At 37.9% G+C, this 19,468-nt stretch overlaps 1 long non-coding RNA gene across 1 annotated transcript in view; it reads left to right on the top strand.

Annotated features, from left to right (window-relative positions):
- Positions 1–17,505, top strand: part of LOC138751468 (uncharacterized) — a 33,260-nt gene extending 15,755 nt beyond the window's left edge. Inside the window, exon 3 of the long non-coding RNA XR_011349964.1 lies at positions 17,392–17,505. This is a non-coding gene — a long non-coding RNA (uncharacterized lncRNA). The remainder of the gene's footprint in view (positions 1–17,391) is intronic.
- Positions 17,506–19,468: the final 1,963 nt, after the last annotated feature.

Below are 19,468 nucleotides of genomic sequence, written 5' to 3'. Positions count from 1 at the left end.
ATCCAGGTGGCCAGGGTGATGAAGGTATCAGTCAGGGGATTGAAAACAGGAGCATGGATGTCATGTTACAACTATACAAGATGTGGTGAGATCTTTGACTATTATGTGCACTTTTGGTCACCCAGCTATAAGATGTGCATAATTAAGCCAAACATGGTGCAGAAAAAACAATTCATAGGAATGCTACCAAGACTGGTGACTTGAATTATATGCAGAGGCTGGGTAAGATGGAACATTTCTCCCTGAAACACTGGAGGTAAAAAGGAACCTTATGGAGGTTTAGAAAACCATGAGCGGCAGAGATAATGCAACTATTTATATATTTTCTACCAAGCCAGGGGAATTTGAAATGAGGGCCTAGATTTTAAGGAGAGAGGGCAAAAAATTGAAAAGGACCCTCAGGGTGACTTGGTTAGCATAGATGTTGTGCTGAAGAACTCTGACTCTGACTCAGGCTACATTTTTAACATCTACTTTTCAAATTCACATTTTATTTTGGAAATCAATTTGTTATTAATATCAAAGCATTTTATGTGAGAGTTGGAAATCCAAATGCAGAAAAAAAAAGCTCTTTTTAATCATCTTGATTGGAGCTAATTCAAAATAATCCTGAGAAAAATGGAGGATTATGCAGGAGGGAAATTCTATTGTGGGGTGGCCAAACCATGGCTCATGAGCCACATGCAGATCTTTCACATATAATGTATGGCTCATGGAAATGCTTTGGCTGAGACAGAAATCTTAGGAGCCGGTGATCACAATGGTAGTTTTTGTGGATGTGGGTTGAGATTGAGTGATTGTGGTGTGCGTGGCTGTGTTGTGGGCAATGAAATTTGTGCAGTGCCAATGTGATGCAATCCGCCAACCTTCCGAAGCTCCTACACCACCAGGTCCTGAACAAGGACTTACCACCAATCTGGCCACCCGCCTGCATAACCGAGCTCCCAATGCCATAAACGACACAGGTACTTGCGATGGTCAACAGTAGTATGCATTGTAATAGTCGACCTCCTAAATTTTGCCCTAAAAATAGGTCCATAAATTTGGACAATGACGTGAGTAAATATGGTATGTGTGCTTTTTGATTATTGAAACAAATACAAATTAGCAGTTTAAAAACTACATACTGTACATGAATAAATATTTATAATAATATTTTTGTAACAAAATGTGCTTGTAAGAGTAAAAACATGGATGTAATATTTTTCATATCTTGTGGTTCTCAAACATCTGAAGTTGGTCATATATGGCTCTTGCATGAAGCAAGTTTGGCCACCCCTGTTCTATGCAGTTCTTAGAGTAGGTTAATTGGTTTGCACAGCACAGTGGGCCAAAGGGCCTGTACTGTGCTGCAGATTCCCATGTAGTCCTGTGATGCAAGCCACCACGAAATGGTGCAACATAACACAGCAAACTGATGACTTCTTGTTCATGTGATGAGTCAATAGAAATAATAAAATAAAAATCTTTGGAAGTGGCAGGATGATAAATTTTGCTATTAATGCAGGAATCTCTGATAGTTTTTTTTCTTTTCCCTACCAGATTTAAGTCTTTACTCATTGCTATTGGATGGAGCATTTCATTGTTGGTTAGATCTTGTCCTAAATCGTTCATCCCCTAAATTTGCTACTTTGAGTAAATCTGCTTCTGTAATTCATTATTTTTTAACAAATTTTGGTATTCTAGATGTTTGGCAATTTTGTTTTTACCCTAATAGAAGAGAATACTCTTTTTCTATCTAATCTTCATCACACTTTTTTCACAGACTGATTATTTTTAAATAGATAATCAATTGATTTCATTGACCAAATCATGTGAATATCAGACCATGCTTCTATCATTCTGTCTGTGGATTTTCCTGAATCCCTTTCTACAAAGAGGCATTGGCATTTTAATTCTACTTTCAGATAAGGATTTTTTTTTTGGTGAAATTTATGGAGGAGCAGATTATTTTTTTCTTTAATATAAATTCTTCTTCAATAATTTATTGCTGGATAGTTTATGACACTGAAAGCATAGAGGGAAAATTATTTCTTATACTGCTAGTATAAAGAAGAAGACTAATAAAGAAAGATTAGATTTAATTAATCCGATTAAACAAATCAATCAATAATATGCACAAGTTAAAGACCCTGAATTATGGAAAAACTTAAAACTAAATTTGATCTTCTTTCTACTTATCATTGAACAGCAACTTTTGAGGAGTAAAAATCAATTTTGCATTCATGGTGAAAAATCTGATAACCTTTGGGCCAATCAATTAAAAGGAATTACTGCTAAGAGACAAATTACAAAGATTTGGATGAATGAAATAAAATAAATTATCCTTTTAGAGAATTTTATTCTTGACTCTATACTTTTGAATATAATAATGATAATAGTTTAATTATGGATTTTTTTGGACCACTTAAATATTCCTACACTTTCTCAGAATAATTGTATCAGTCTGGTGGAGCCTATGTCACAAGAGAAAATACTTTTTCTATTTAGTAATGACAGTCAGGTAAATCTCCAGGACCTGATGGGTATCCTGTGGAACTTTTAAAATCTTTTTTTCTAAATTGCTTGTGCCCCAATTAAGTTTTGTGTTTACTGACTCATTTAAACAGGGTAATCATTCATCATCTTTTAGTGAAGCTTGTATTTCTCTTACTGCAAAAAAGGGAAAGATCCACTTGAGTGTTCTTCCTACAGGCCAATTTCTTTACTAAATGATGATCTGAAGATCTTGACTAAAGTACTCATCCACAGACTGGAGAATATATTATCATTAAATTATTTCTGAAGATCAGACTGGCTTCATTAATATACATCTTTTATGGAAAATTTTATGTTTACCTGCCACTCTTGTCCCTGAATGTGTCTTTCATTAGTTGCAGAGAAAGCATTTGATCAGGTTGAATGGGGTTTTCTATTTGCAATCCTGGAAAATTTTCATTTTGCGGCATGTTTTATTAAATGGATTAAATTATTATATTTATGTCCTACTGCTTTAATTCTTACTAATTTACAACTGTAAAAATCTTTTAATCTTCAACAGGGTACTTGTCAAGGCCGAACTTTGTCCAATACTTTTTTCCTTTGGTTTTAGAACCATTAGCAATGGCCTTTCGTGAGTGCAGAGATTTTTTCAGGGATTTACAGGAAGCGTATTGAATATAAAGTTTCCCTTTATGTAGATGATCTTTTGCCTTTTATATCTAATCCAAGTACTTTACCATTCATACTATCTTTGCTATCTCAATTTAGACAGTTTTAAGGATATAGGTTGAATCTGCATAAAAGTGAACATTTACCTTTAAATGCTCCTATACCAAGTTATTTTAATTTTCCTTTCATGATTGTGAGAGAGCAATTTACATATCTCAGTATTACAATAATGAAGAGTTATAGATATCTTTTTTAAGGAAATATTTTCTACTTTAGTTAAACAAGTTAAATTATCCTAAGATGGTCAACTTTATCTATTTCAATGATTGGTCATATTAACTCTATTAAAATGAAGATTTTACTTACATTTTTGTGTCTTTTTCAATCAATACCAGTTTTTTTATTCCTAAACCTTTTTTTTAATTCACTTGACTCACATATCTTCTTATCTTCTTACATATATATGGCAAAGAAAATGCCCGCTTAAATAAAGTTAATCTTCAAAAAACTAAAAAAAGAATGGTGGTTTGGCATTTCCTAATTTCAGATTCTAACACTGGGTGGTCAATATACGTGACCTGATCCTTTTGTGACAATTTTATAACCGAGTTGTCTTCCCCACATGGATAGAAATGGAACTAAATTTTACTAAGAATATTTCCATTTTGACAATTCTTGGGTCTTCTCTATCTTCTTTCTACAAGTTAACTGACAATCTGGTCATTCAACACAGTTTGAGAATATGAGTACAATTTAGAAGGTCTATATTTTGAATTTCAGAGTTTTTCTCTCACTGCCTCTATTATATTCAATCCCTTTTTCCAACCTTTTCAAGACTCTACCTTCAATGACTGGCACAAACTGGGTATTAAATTTTTTAAAGACCTTCTTATTAACATTAATTTTGCATCTTTTAAACAATTGATTGTAAAGCTCATTTACCTATAGCTATTTTTTTTATATATTTACAAATTAGACACTTTGTTCAATCTCACATTCCTGATATTCCTGAGGTGAATATCCTTGATACATTTTTTGGACTACAGCCTTCCTATCAAGACTTAATATGTCTTATTTATGATAAATTGACTGGTCTAAGACTAGTCCCGCTAATTAAAATCAAGAACACCTGGAAGCAGGATTTGAAGCTTTCGCTGGTCCAATGAGGTTTGGATTTCTATTTTTAAACTGATTAACGCTACATCCCTTTGTGCTCAGCAAAGTGATACCCAGCGCCGATATGTTCAATGTAAAATAAGTCATTCTACTTTTATTCATATGTTCTGGACATGCCTTCACTTAGAAAATTTTTGAAAAGAATTTTTTCAAACATTATCGGCGATTCTCAATTTAAAATTGGAACCTAATCCTTTTATTGCTCTTTTTGGAACATTCTGAGAAGATGATGTGTTACTAACTTCAATTCAATGTCGCGTTTTATCTTTTTTTTCGTTGATAGCCAGACATGCAATTTTAATTAAATGGAAAGATAATGCCCCATGTATACATGTACAATGGCAAAGGGACATTATGGCTTGTTTAAATTTGGAAAAAAATAAGATATGAAATCCATTATTCAAATATTAAATTCTAAATGATATGGAGCCTGTGGACAACTGCCATAACCTTAAGATTTAATGTTAATGTGGAATTCTGGCATTGTATTGTCCTAATCTAAGATTGTGCCACTTTGATTTATGAACGTTAATCTTCAATCTTGTTTCAGGGAAGGAGTTTGAAATTTATTCCCTTTGTTATCATGTTTTTGTAACTTTTACTTATGATCATTTTTGTAACTTTATCTTTTTGGTCTTGTAGCACATTTCATAATTGCAATGTTCAACATGTCTATTGTAAAATGTTAATAAAATATACTTCTTTAAAAAGAAAAGGGCAGGACACGTTGAAAGCAATTAGTAAAACTCATGGTATCCTGGGATTCTGTGACTCTATCTGGAGTACAAAGGCAGAGTAATTATAAAAGTTGAAATTGCTTTGGCCACGTAGCATCTGTGGGGAGAGGAATTAATGTTTGGGTCTGAATCCTTCATCAAACTTGAACTATTAACTGTTGTTCTTTCCATCCTACTGTCTGACCTCATGGACGTTCACAGCATTTTCCATTTTTATTTCTTTGATTTGCAATGCCTGAAGATTTTTTGTTTGATTTTCAGCAGGAGGAGGGGGTCAATGTTGAGTCTTTGTAAAATGTTGGTTGGCCCTAACTGCCATGAAAGGACCAATGTTAATTATCAATTCTATGGAGAATGTGAAGATTCGAGAGGGGATGTGATTATGAGAGGTTATTGTCACTGAAATTCTGTCTTCAGCTAAACAGTTGCACAAGATACATGAACTATAGTGGTATAAATTAAATCATGATCCTGCACTATGAGACAGAAAAAGAGATGACAAATAGATAAATCTTCATAGTTGTTGTTAGTGCAAGAAAATAAAGTGGGTGGGGATGTCACGTGATGCTGTAGGATCAACATGTAGGCTGCTGACTCTCTTGGGAAATTATTTTAAAAAGTGCCAAATAAGAACTGCTTTAATTTTAATAATAAATTTTAAACATACATAAACCTTTCTCCTTTACTCCTACAATGCCTCCGAGAAAAGAAAAAAAAACATCTACTTCTGGAGCCCGAAGGGAAGACAAGAAGAAAAAAGAAGTGAGGCCTACCTTGATGTTGAAGCATGGAGCTGCCTCCCGATCTAGTGAATCCTTGGAAGGGACCTCTGTCAGCATCTCTCATCCACTACAATGGAGAGATGGTGATGGAGAGTGACTTAGAGTTGAATCGTGCATGCGCGAGAAGTCACGCATGCACAGTCCAGCTATACCCAAAGCATTACTGGGAGAAAAGCAGTTACTTACTGAAAAGTTGGGGACATTGGCTTCGGCACCTGAGGAAGAAGAATTGGGCTCTAGAGGAGGATTGTTGGCTGAATATGAAGAACAAGAATATTTACAAGAAGAGGAGATAATTGAAGAGACTAAAGTAGAAGTTATCCACAATGATAATGCAACAGTTTAAAGTAATGAAAGGGGAAATGAAAGAAGGATTGAATGGTTTAAAGGCTGAAATGAAAAAAGAAACCAATAAAGTGTAGATGCTGTGAATAAAATGAAAAAGTTGGTGAAAGTGGATAAGCAGAATTTTGAAAATGTAATTGAAATTGAGAGAGCTCATAGAGCTCTGAGACCAAATCCTCTCCCCAATCAAGGGCCGTGCTCTATATTAATAAAATTAAGTCTTGCGATCAAAGGAGCGAGGGAGCGTCAATGCCCATTGTTATGGGAAGGGGATAGAATTTTGTTGAAGAATAGAAAATAATTCAATTCAACTAAGAAAGTTCTTTTTCATAAAGAATACAAATTTGGCTTTTGTTACCCTGCGATTTTGAATATTTTTATTCCGAGTGAATAGAACAAATTCTTTGTTAACTTTCTGTAAGTGGAAGAATTTGCTCGGAGTCTTCCTGAAGTGCATTCTCAAGAAAATGCCGTGTCTTTGATGCAATTAAGTTTTTAAAAAAAATGTAATTTTATAAGTAAGATGGAAGAAATAATCATATTTCTTTTGGTTTCTGGGAAGCTATTTTATTTGTGGTTAACTAATTAATTAATTAGTTAGTTGATTACATTTGAATTAATAAAATAATTAAATCTTGTATTTGGAGTATGCCAAGGGAGTGGGAGAGTGGAGATTCCTGATTATTGTGGGATTATGTGTGTATTTGTGAACTTGGTTATGACCCGTAAAATGGAGCGAGTTAGTGTTGTAATTTTAGACAACACTCATTGGGAGGGTTTTCTTTTGTATCACTACAAGTATGACTATGTAACTATTTTTATATCTTTATTTCGATATCTTTCTTTTTTTTTGATTGCTGGAGAAGGTATGTTCTGACACATGAAGTATTATTTGTTGGAATTCGAGGAGGCCTGCTGGGGGAGGCGATGGAAGGGCATCAATTACATTTTGTTTAGATGAGTAAATTGATGAAGTTCATAAATTTCAGTGTTAAACAGGAAGATTAAAAGAAAGAGGGCATTAACATATATTAAGAAACTGAGAGTTTTTCTTCCAAGGAACTCATTTAATTGAAAAAGAACATCTGAAATCAAATATGTATTGGATGGAATATCTAATGTCATCTTCATTTAATTCTAAAGGAGTGACTTTCAAACTGCCCTGCTAAACTCACATTCCACCTTAAGCAATCCCTCTGCCATAAGTGATCTGTGATTAATAAGGGATTGCTTATGGTGCTATGTGAGTGGGAAGGGAAGGTTGAGGACCACTGCTCTTGGCCCAATTGTTTCTGAAATATTTGCTTGGGAAAAATTGTCATTCTTTTGGAGTTATGAAACCAGGCACATAACAAATCAATTAGGTATGATTAAAACAGTGGTTTTCAAAAACCACTGTTCTAAAGCAAGAGGTGTGACAATGAGAAATTAACATACAAATATGAACTTGGAGGTTTACAGCTTCCTAATTTTTGAAATCATTACTGAGTGGTGCAAATGAGATTTCTTGCCTCATTTTTTGAAAATAAAAAGTAAGCATGGGTTGATATAGAACTGAATAATATAGGAGAGAGGAGAGCAGAAGAATTTATATACAAGTGACCACTGAAATTGATGGTTGTTGATAAGGAGACACCATTATTGAAAAATTTGCTTGATATTTGGAATTAAATAAATGATATTGGTGTAAGAGTGTCTATATCACCAAAAATGCTAATAATTCCAAATCCCCTTCGAGCTTTTTCAAGACATAATCAATTTTTGAATATGATGATTGTTATGAAAGGGGTCAATTAATATCATTTGAGCAATTGAAAAAAGATAATTCTCCTTTTTTTGTTGCTTTCAATTAAGAGCACATTTAAGGGATAAGCTCGGACCAACTATTTTTTTTTACCTAGTTGTACTGAAATCTATTAGAGAATTCTTATTAGAGGAATTGTTAAAAAAATATTTCTATGATACATTCATTTTTACAAGCAGGAACTCCCAAACATGGACTTCGTAGATCTAGACAGAGATGGGAAACAAATTTGAATATTACAATTGGTCAAAAAATATGGGAAGACTTATGCAAGGATTGTATGACTAATACTATCAATGTTAGATATAGATTAGTCCAATTTTTTTTAACATCAGTTATATCTTACACCAGAGAAATTGAATAGATTGAAATCAGATTTATTTAATCAATGTTTTAGATGAGGTGCAGATGTATGATCTTACTTACCTTCTACTTGACCTTGACCCAATGTAAGGCCTTTTTGGATAGATCTATGGAATTTTTTTGGAACAAGTTACCACTTTCCACAAAGTCCTGTTTTATTTTTATTAGAGGGGAGAAGGCCTAAATTAAAATGATCAGTTTATCAATTGGAATTTGTTAAATTAGCCTTAGCAGTAGCGAGGAAATGTATTGCAGTTACTTGGAAGTTTGATGCTGTATGTTAAGTGTATGTTAAGGTGGCATGAAGAGATACAAAATTGTAAAAAAAAAAGATATAATTTAAGAAATGTATCTTATGTTCATGCAGATTTGGTATGCATAAAGCCAAATAATAGGACTAAATTTGTAATAATATCCTTTCTATGCATCTCAACCTGTGAGATTCTCCTCTGAGTGGTTATGAAGAATTTGGAGATCTGTTGGCTGATGCTTCTCTATGCAAATCAAAAATTCTTTCTATTTCTTTCTTTTCTCTCTTTTTATAGTTAAAGGTTTATAGTATGTATATTATAATTTTTTTGAGGGGGAGGTTGAGTGTGATGGGATGAAAATCATCATTTATTTTGGTTCTTTTGAAATCTGTATTACACTAATGAATCATTACTACATGTATGGAAAAATTTTAATAAGATAATTTTATAAAGTGATATTTCAATGATGCAAACAGATCTTTTGGTGGTCTTGGAGTAGTGGTGTGAGAAGTACAGGGATGTTCAAGAGCCTGATAGATGTTGGAAAAACCTGCTCTTGAAACTGAAGTTCCCAGTCTTCAAGCTTCTATATGAAGGTGGCAGCAAGAAGAGACAAAGGTGGCAGGGGTCCTTTATATTGTTGACTGCCTTCTTGAAACACTGTCTCGCATAAATCTCTGCAGTGGTTGGGAGGATAGTGCAGGCAATGGACTTGGCTTGGTTTTCCACTTTCTCCATTCCTGAATTCAGTGAAGAGTTATAGAATGGTCGTATGGATGTGTGGTTTCAACACTAAAGAAGCTGGAATTCTATTGAGAGTAAAGTAGGTTAATGGAAATCGACAAGATCATGGCTGGTTTAGAGAGGATAATTTAAGTGAGGCCAGTCAATGATTCACAAACAACACATTGAAGGGAAAATACGTGGGATTGCAGCAGTGTGGGATAGGCAAAATAGTTTGTTTTTTAGCTCATGGTGATGATTTGAAATTCACTGGGTTTTGAGGTGGTGGGAACACAGTCAAAAGACATTTGAAGGGAAGTATTTTACAAGTCATAAGGAAAAACGTAACAAAATGAACTGAATAGTTTGCTGTTTGAGTCAGCACAGGCTCAAGGGGCTGAATGACCATCTGTGCTTTTATGGTCCCGTAAGTGTGAAAGAAAAAAAATAATAATGTCATGGATGTGAGGGAGGCTGCAGAACAGAAAAGACAATCAGTTTTATTCCCCAACTGTTGAAATGTAGTGGTATTGTCAGCATTTTAGGAACATGTATACTGAGGGAAATTTTCTTCTGTTTAAATATTTATATTAAAATGCTAAAATGTAATAAAATGGATTAAAAATGCTTTATAAATAATAAACCATGGAAGTCCAACTTTCCCCATGGTTGGGATTAGTTCATAACTGGTTTGCATGACTGCAGTAGATTCAGAAGTATAGAAATATAACAAATTGCCTATGTATTTTCTCATGTAACTGAGTTTAAGTACTATTTGTCTAAGTATGTCTTCTCCAGATGTACAAATAGTGAGATTTTTCAGTTCTAACATATGACTATTTAAAGATCCATTTGTGGATTGGAATTATCATCTCATTTAGCTCTGCATTCTTTTCTCTATTTGCTAAGGTAGCATCTTACAATTTTTTTTCCTCCTATACTCCCTCTTCTGATACCTTCCACTGATTCATAATTCATCATTTAAATATATTATTTATGGAAGAAAATTAGTATTTAAATAACTACAATGTACCTTTACACTTTGCACATCTTTTTTTTGCGGTGCAGAGCAGAACTCTATTAAGGGGTCTCAAAGCCTGCAGGCTTGTTTTCAGAATTCCAAGCTTGAAGGATCCCAAGTGCACGTTTTCTGAATATTAATTGAGATTATGATTAACCACTGGATTTCAGGTGCATGATTCTGGTAAACTTCTGGGGACCAGTGACAATGCAAATTCAGGCAACTTTGCATAGTTTCAAAATCAAGTCAGTCAGAGATATAGTGGGAAAAAAAGTCAAATACTGGCCAGTTTAAACTTTCACCATTTTGATTTGATAGCAGTGCTGTCTTTTAGTCAAGTTAAATGTAATGTAATGAGCTGATTTTTAACCTTGGTTAATGAGTTTAATTAGAAATTAAATGTTGTCTCTCCTCCTCAAGGACCCCTGTTACTTGCTCACTACATAAGGATCAAGAATTGCCTAAAAATATACATTTTCTTTCCTCATTAGATTAATAGGATTAATTTTAAATATTCTGAACGAGTCGTAAAAGTGGCTTGAATAATTAAAAAAAATACTTTTGGTGATTAATATAGCGTGAACTCTGGATGAAAATGCTGCAATATCTGAAGTGAATACAGAATATATAGGAAATAGTCTATAAGCAAGAATGCAACTGTGCAAGATCAAGAGGAGTGAGTAGACCATGTGGATGTTATGTCCATCTGTCGTCTGATCTACTGAGAGGGAAACAAAATAACATTTCAGACCAGTGCTCTTTCATCAGAAATGGAACACAACCTTTTGCACATTGAAACTTAATGGTCATCATTTCAATATGGTTGGGATCAACAGTATCATCAATATTTAATATTTAATATTTAAGAGCAACTTGTCCGTGAACTACTCTTTGCAGACGATGCCACTTGAGTTGCCCATTCAGAGCCAGCTCTTCAGCGCTTGACATCCTGTTTTGCGGAAACTGCCAAAATGTTTGGCCTGGAAGTCAGCCTGAAAAAAACTGAGGTCCTCCATCAGCCAGCTCCCCACCATGACTACCAGCCCCCCCACATCTCCATCGGGCACACTGAACTCAAAACGGTCAACCAGTTTACCTATCTCGGTGCACCATTTCATCGGATGCAAGGATCGACAACAAGATAGACAACAGACTCGCCAAGGCAAAAATAGTGCCTTTGGAAGACTACACAAAAGAGTCTGGAAAAACAAGCAACTGAAAAACCTCACAAAGATTAGGGTATACGGAGCCGTTGTCATACCCACACTCCTGTTCGGCTCCGAATCATGGGTCCTCTACCGGCATCACCTACGGCTCCTAGAACGCTTCCACCAGCGTTGTCTCCGCTCCATCCTCAACATTCATTGGAGCGACTTCATCACCAACATCGAAGTACTCGAGATGGCAGAGGCCGACAGCATCGAATCCACGCTGCTGAAGATCCAACTGCGCTGGGTAGGTCACGTCTCCAGAATGGAGGACCATCGCCTTCCCAAGATCGTGTTATATGGCGAGCTCTCCACTGGCCACCGAGACAGAGGTGCACCAAAGAAGAGGTACAAGGACTGCCTAAAAAAATCTCTTGGTACCTGCCACATTAACCACCGCCAGTGGGCTGATCTCGCCTCCAACCGTGCATCTTGGCGCCTCACAGTTTGGCGGGCAGCAACCTCCTTTGAAGAAGACCGCAGAGCCCACCTCACTGACAAAAGACAAAGGAGGAAAAACCCAACACCCAACCCCAACCAACCAATTTTCTCTTGCAACCGTATCTGCCTGTCCCGCATCGGACTTGTCAGCCACAAACGAGCCTGCCGCTGACGTGGACATTACCCCTCCATAAATCTTTGTCCGCCAAGCCAAAGAAGAATATATAGGTGTAAAGTGGGGTTGTGAGATTGCACTGTTTATGTGTACATCTTATGACGGGAAAAGTCAAAGGATCTTGCAGCATAGAAATGGGACCTTTGGCCAACTTTCTCCATGGTGATCCTTTTGCCCTTCTACATTAATGTCATGAGATTCAAACAACACCTTCTGTGCCTTGCCTATTTTAATGTTATGTCTAACTACCTCTTATAATGGAGGTTAAGGTGGAGTGTGAATGCCTGTTGCATAAGATCTTTTATTGTGGCTGCCTTGATCTTGCATTGTATGTGTTCATGGACATAACATCCACATGGTCTACTTGCTCCTCTTGTTCTTGCATAGTTGCATTCTTGCTTCTCTGCTGATGCCTATGGTTTACTTAGGTCTTCTGTTGATGAATAGGAACTCCCATCCTTCTGCATGAATTGAATCAAACTTGACAATTACATTTCCCATGCAACCTATTTCTTGTAACACTGTCCCTCCCCTATTCTCCAATCTCTCCCACTCACCTATAATTTTCCCCACTAGGTTAGTCTTGTTATTTACCTATTCTCTAAGTTCATGTGAAAAGTCATTTTGATATCTCTCTCTGTGATATGGAATGGAATAGTTTAATGTCACGTAAACTGATACAGTGAAATGCAAAATGATATGGGGTTTATATTACTGGACAAATAATTCAGTTCCCTTTCTGATTGATCCCACCACCTCAATTGGGGAAATTAGATTTCAACAATTATACAACTCTGGGGGGGAAAAAAAAGTCCAGTACCATTAATGCAGACAATGAAATTATTGTCTTAAAAATCTTTCTAGTTTGTAAATTTTATTTGTCTTTGATCTTGTGAATTATACAACAGTAAAAGTTCCAGAGACAATTAATTTCAGATGCAAGATTGGGTTGGAGAATTTAACGTTACCTCTCCTGCCTGCGAGTAAAGAAATCTGGGAGGAGATTGATAGAGAAGTGGAAGATTCTCACTGATATTAAATTGCAGAGAGAGAGAGGGGGGGATCGTGATCTCCACATGGCAGGAAGTATATAAATTGAAGCACCAACATCAGAGAAAGTTCACTGGACTAATACCTAAAATGGTTAAATTGTTTATGAATAAAGGTTGGTCAGATATAGATTATACCAGCTAAAGTTTAGAAGAGTAAAAGATGACGTTATTGAAACATATGAGACTTTGAAGATATTAATGTGAGAGGACATACAGTAACTTCTGGATGCAAGTAATCGAGATCGAGAAGTCACTATTTATTTATCAAAAAGACTTCCCATTTAAAACGGGGATGAGATTTTTTTTTGTTCCACGGTGATGAGAGTTATTGGACCTGCATTCCTGAAAGAGCAGTGGAAGCAGTGTCTCTGAATATTTTTAGGGCAGTTATTGATTGATTCCAGTCAAGAGGTTGAACGTTATCAGGAATAGACAGGATTGTTTTAGCCTCACATTCAAGATCCGACTTGATGTTATTGACTAGCAGAGCAAGTTCAAATGAGTGAATGGCCTACTCCTGTTAATCTGTGTATTTTAATTAAATTATTTCTTTAACTAGATGGTTCAAGGACGAGAGATCAAAAATTTAAAATTTAATAAGGATTTTCTTCACATCCTTTGCTTTTTATTATCATGAGGATTAAGTATGACCTGGAATTAACATCTTGCACATATATTGGAAACAAATCAGTTGAAGATTCAAATGGTATTGAATTTTCACATAACATAATCATTTTTAGGATTATGAGGAATGGAACTGATGAGGTTTCTCTTCTTGGAGCTCTCTTAGGTATGTGCTGTTGCCATGCAGTCTTTTGCTGAAGGAGTGGCTGCTGTGTCCTGTGCTGATAGGCGACTGCCATTCGATGCAGTGCAAATATGCAGCTGCCGTGCAGTCCCGCGCAGATGCGAGGTTGCCGTGCAGTCCCGCGCAGATGCGAGGCTGCCGTGCAGTCCCGCGCAGATGCGAGGCTGCCGTGCAGTCCCGGGCAGATGCGAGGCTGCCGTGCAGTCCCGGGCAGATGCGAGGCTGCCGTGCAGTCCCGGGCAGATGCGAGGCTGCCGTGCAGTCCCGGGCAGATGCGAGGCTGCCGTGCAGTCCCGGGCAGATGCGAGGCTGCCGTGCAGTCCCGGGCAGATGCGAGGCTGCCGTGCAGTCCCGGGCAGATGCGAGGCTGCCGTGCAGTCCCGGGCAGATGCGAGGCTGCCGTGCAGTCCCGGGCAGATGCGAGGCTGCCGTGCAGTCCCGGGCAGATGCGAGGCTGCCGTGCAGTCCCGGGCAGATGCGAGGCTGCCGTGCAGTCCCGGGCAGATGCGAGGCTGCCGTGCAGTCCCGGGCAGATGCGAGGCTGCCGTGCAGTCCCGGGCAGATGCGAGGCTGCCGTGCAGTCCCGGGCAGATGCGAGGCTGCCGTGCAGTCCCGGCCAGATGCGAGGCTGCCGTGCAGTCCCGGCCAGATGCGAGGCTGCCGTGCAGTCCCGGCCAGATGCGAGGCTGCCGTGCAGTCCCGGCCAGATGCGAGGCTGCCGTGCAGTCCCGGCCAGATGCGAGGCTGCCGTGCAGTCCCGGCCAGATGCGAGGCTGCCGTGCAGTCCCGGCCAGATGCGAGGCTGCCGTGCAGTCCCGGCCAGATGCGAGGCTGCCGTGCAGTCCCGGCCAGATGCGAGGCTGCCGTGCAGTCCCGGCCAGATGCGAGGCTGCCGTGCAGTCCCGGCCAGATGCGAGGCTGCCGTGCAGTCCCGGCCAGATGCGAGGCTGCCGTGCAGTCCCGGCCAGATGCGAGGCTGCCGTGCAGTCCCGGCCAGATGCGAGGCTGCCGTGCAGTCCCGGCCAGATGCCGTGTTGTCCCGTGCTGACATGATCCATCATAAGCAAATGAGACCAAATGACTCATTTAAGGACTCTTACTTGTGCACTTTATTGATTTTCTTTTGTTTCCTCTGTATTGCACAATCAGTTTGTTTACATTCATTATTGGTTTACAGTTTTTTTTTACGTTGTGTACAGTTTATTTTTTACACTACCTATTAGTGGTAATTTTGACACGCCCACAGCATAAAGGAATCTTGGTTGTATGTGATGTCATGTATGTAATCTGACAATAAATTTGAAATCTGAACAATAATTATTAGTACATTTCTGTTTTTAAAATAGAGGGAACAATAATAAAATCTACTAAAATAAAAATCTGAGAACTTCCTCGCCAATTTCCTGATGAAAATGCAGTAAGCTCCAGGCAATGATTTTAAAAAAATATAATTAATGGTTATAGAATTAATTTTTTTCTTGAATTCCCCTTTATTTTCCAACTTAAGATAGTAAAACCTTATCTTTACTCCATTGTTTTGGTCCATTTAATCTATTTTGTGGCAAAAATTAGCATACTGATTTTAACCTAATTTTTTAAATGCCAAGATTTCATAAAATAACAATTTGCTAATTTGATTGAAACATTGATATGTTGTTGTATTAAAGTGGCTTGTCCCTTGTTCAGTTGGAAGAGAGATTCCTTTTGCACAAAAAAAATGCTCAGTCATTTAAAAGTAGACAATTTAGATTTTTCTCTCAATACTTCACCCTAAAATGGCATAACTGAATGTGTAGGTGTTTCTGGAGATCAGCAGCGTCAACAATAATAAAGGACTCTAAATAGAATTAGTGTTTGCCTAGAACTGCCTTAGTGTGTTGTTTATTTTCTTGAACTCTGAATCCAAATTCTTTGGCTTGGCTTCGCGGACGAAGATTTATGGAGGGGGTAAATGTCCACGTCAGCTGCAGGCTCGTTTGTGGCTGACAAGTCCGATGCGGGACAGGCAGACACGGTTGCAGGGGAAAATTGGTTGGTTGGGATTGGGTGTTGGGTTTTTCCTCCTTTGTCTTTTGTCAGTGAGGTGGGCTCTGTGGTCTTCTTCAAAGGAGGTTGCTGCCCGCCGAACTGTGAGGCGCCAAGATGTAGAACTGTGATAATCACCATTCAAGTTTAAATGAAAATATCTTGCCTCCCAGATGTGCTCTTTGACAGAGCACCAAAACAGATCCAACGCAGTACAAATAAAATGGTGAGGTATCCCATATTTCCACCATAACTACGTAATTTATTATAATCTTTATAACTAGTAGATTGCATAGAACATCTACCTTTTATTTAGAAATACAGTAAATCCCCTGTTATACAGAATTCAAGCAACTGGCAAAAGAATTGCCAGTCCCTTCTTTATCCTTTCTAACAAAGTATGTGACCAAATCACAAAAAAAGTTAAAAATGTGGAAGTTTAAAATTGGTGTGCCTCATGTTATTTCATTAATCCACACAACACTGAATCTCAAGCAACCAGAAAATTAACTTATTCGGCATCTACCAATCCCCATAGGTACAGGATGCCAGGGGTTTTACTGTATAACAAATGTATTGCAGAAGAACAATGAAGAGAATAATTATTTCTTCACGAGTTGTCATAGACGAGTAACTGAACAGCTTAACTGGGTGAACAAGCTGGAAAAGAAAATTATGTCATTGATTATTGGAGACCCATTTATACGTGTACAGAGAATGGGGTACCATTTTTTTTTTCCACGGTAGTTCTCTCTTACATTGTACAAAGATTTGAAACATGAGTTGAATGCTATGTGACCTGTTGTGTTTCTCCAGCACTTTTGTGGATTGTGAAAGAATATTGGAACGTGGAGTGTAGTTGTAGCAGCGATCTGTTGGTTTGTATCGGCAGGCTGGTTGAACCCAGCAGCATGTATTTGCATGGTGGCTTTTCCTTTTCTTCATTTCTTCTAGTCTCTGTTTTAGCTCCATCTAGTCATACAGCCCAGAGAGGGGCATTTCAGCAAACCGGATCTTTACTAACCATGACCATTTTATTCTCTCTGCATTCCCTTCAACCCCTTCCCAGATTCTATCAGTTACCCACACAGTTGGGGAAATTTACAGTGGGTAATCAATCTACCAACCGCTGTCTTCAGGGTGTGGGAGGAAGCCATGTGGTCTTGGGGAGCACACCCAAACTCCACATAGGGTTAGGATTGAACCTGGGTCACTGGGGATGTTGAATTGGTCAATATGATGGTTGGATTTTCAAGTTGCCAATACATAGATTAAGTTGTGTGCAAAATCAGATGCCCGTGTTTATAAAAGGTTTTCTTTTTTTTGTTAGATTCTTCAAGAGATGATGGAAGAGATAGATTATGATCATGATGGTCAGGTGACTCTGGAAGAATGGATTCAGGGAGGAATGACTACAATCCCACTCCTGGTTCTCTTGGGTCTGGAAACAGTGAGTTATAATACACTAATTAAATTAAGTCTACTATTGTAGATGCTTTTTTTTTTTAAAAGTTGTTGTGGTGTTGTTTTCCACAAGAACCTGTTCAGTAAGAATTTGGATGCACATGCATATGTACATTGTCCAATGTGCATGACAATAAGCTCATTATGAAACTCATTTTGGCAATCCAAAATTTCTGTGTTGATATTCATATGGAAAAAAGTGTTCCTCACTTGGAATTTTAGCTCTCCTTCTGTCTTGGATGTCATTGGCTGTGTACAATTTGCACATTGCTAGTTTTTCTCTGGTGAAAGGCACAAGCAGTGATGTTTCACGAGTGAGCATTTAGATTGAATTCAAGTGAAATCTTAAATCTAGAGATTGATCATTTGGGTCATAAGGACTTGGTGATCCTGTACTCTTATTGACTTCTACACATGCACCCTTAACAAAAAAACACCTTGGTTTTGTGAGTTCTAAAGCAGGGATATTGAATCCAGATGTCATAGAGATCTCTCCATTTCAGGGGGCAGTTATGCAACTAAGATTGAGAAGCCCTTTAGATTTTCTCTTTTTTTTAGGAATGAAGGTGTGCAACAATGTTATTACAGAGAAACTACTGGCCCAGTAGGTGTGAGAATCTATCAATCTGTGTGGGTGAACGAGAACCAGATTCTGTGATACAAGGAGCTTTTCAGGTGGGATGTGTGGAAAGGAATGTGATACTTTCTGGGGGGGGGGGGGGGTGGGCACAGTGGTTATAATGATAGATGCATTTCTATGATTTTTTATGACATGCAGGCTGAACATTGTCGAGGGTGGAGAGGCTAGGGTTGAGGAAGTGTGGAATTTCAAAAGGGACTGGCATAAGTTGTGAGGAATGGGCATAAGAGGGGCAAATGGAATATGTGGAAGATTATGGTCATGTACTTTGTTAGAAGGAATAAAGAATACATCTATTTTCTAAATGGGGAGAGAATTCAGAAAGCAGAGGTAAAGAGGGGCTGAGGAGTCCTAATGCAAGATTCCCTAGAGGTTAACTTGCAGGTTGAGTCAGTAGTAAGGAAGACAAATGCAATGTTTGCATTCATTTTGAGTGGATTAGAATATATTGGCAGAGATCTAATGCTAGGTTTTGCAAGGTGTTAGTCAGACCACATTTTGAGTACTGGGTGCAGATTTGGGCCCCATATCTAATGTAGGACATGCTGGTATTTAGGAGGATCCAGAGGAGATTTATGAAAGTGATCCCAGGGACGAGAGGGTTAACAAATGATGACCATTTGATGGCTCTGGGACTGTACTCACTAGAGTTTAGAAGGATGACAGCGAATCTCATCAAAACAGCAAATATTGAAAGGGCAAGAAAGATTGGACATGGAAAGTGTTTCCATTGGTGGGAGAGTCTAGGATCAGAGGCCACAGTCTCAACAAAAGGCCATTTAAAACAGAGATAATGAGAGGTTTGTTCAATTAGAGAGTGGTGAACGTGTGGAACCACAGATAGTTGTAGAGGCTAAGTAATTCGGTATACTTGAGAGGTTGTTAAGTTTTTGCTTAATAAGGTTGTGGGGAGAAGGTAGGAGAATGGGGATGAAAGGAAATATACATCAGCCATGATTTGAATGATGAAACATGCTTGATGGGCTGAAGGGGCTAACTCTGCTGCTCTGTCTGATGCTGGAGGAATTGGAATGGAAGAATTTTTTTTTTTTTGCAGACCATATAAGAGATAACAACACAGACTCATTTCTGCAGAAGGATGAGATGTAGGGCTTAAAATAACAAGCAAAAAGAAATGATCACTACATTGTCAACTGAGCCATGTAAAATGGTATTAAACAATTTAGGGGGTTGCTTGTAAACCTGAAAGCTTTGTGTGAGAGAGAGGTGTCCAAATTCACATTGTACTAGCCACAGTGGTAGAGGAAAAGGTCTTCATGAGCTGGATTAATGTCCTTTTGAA

This window comes from Narcine bancroftii, chromosome 1 (assembly GCF_036971445.1).
Source record: "Narcine bancroftii isolate sNarBan1 chromosome 1, sNarBan1.hap1, whole genome shotgun sequence".
Classification (NCBI taxonomy): domain Eukaryota; kingdom Metazoa; phylum Chordata; class Chondrichthyes; order Torpediniformes; family Narcinidae; genus Narcine; species Narcine bancroftii.
Note: the sequence above shows the minus strand (reverse complement) of the source record. Positions and strands in the feature narration are given on the sequence as shown.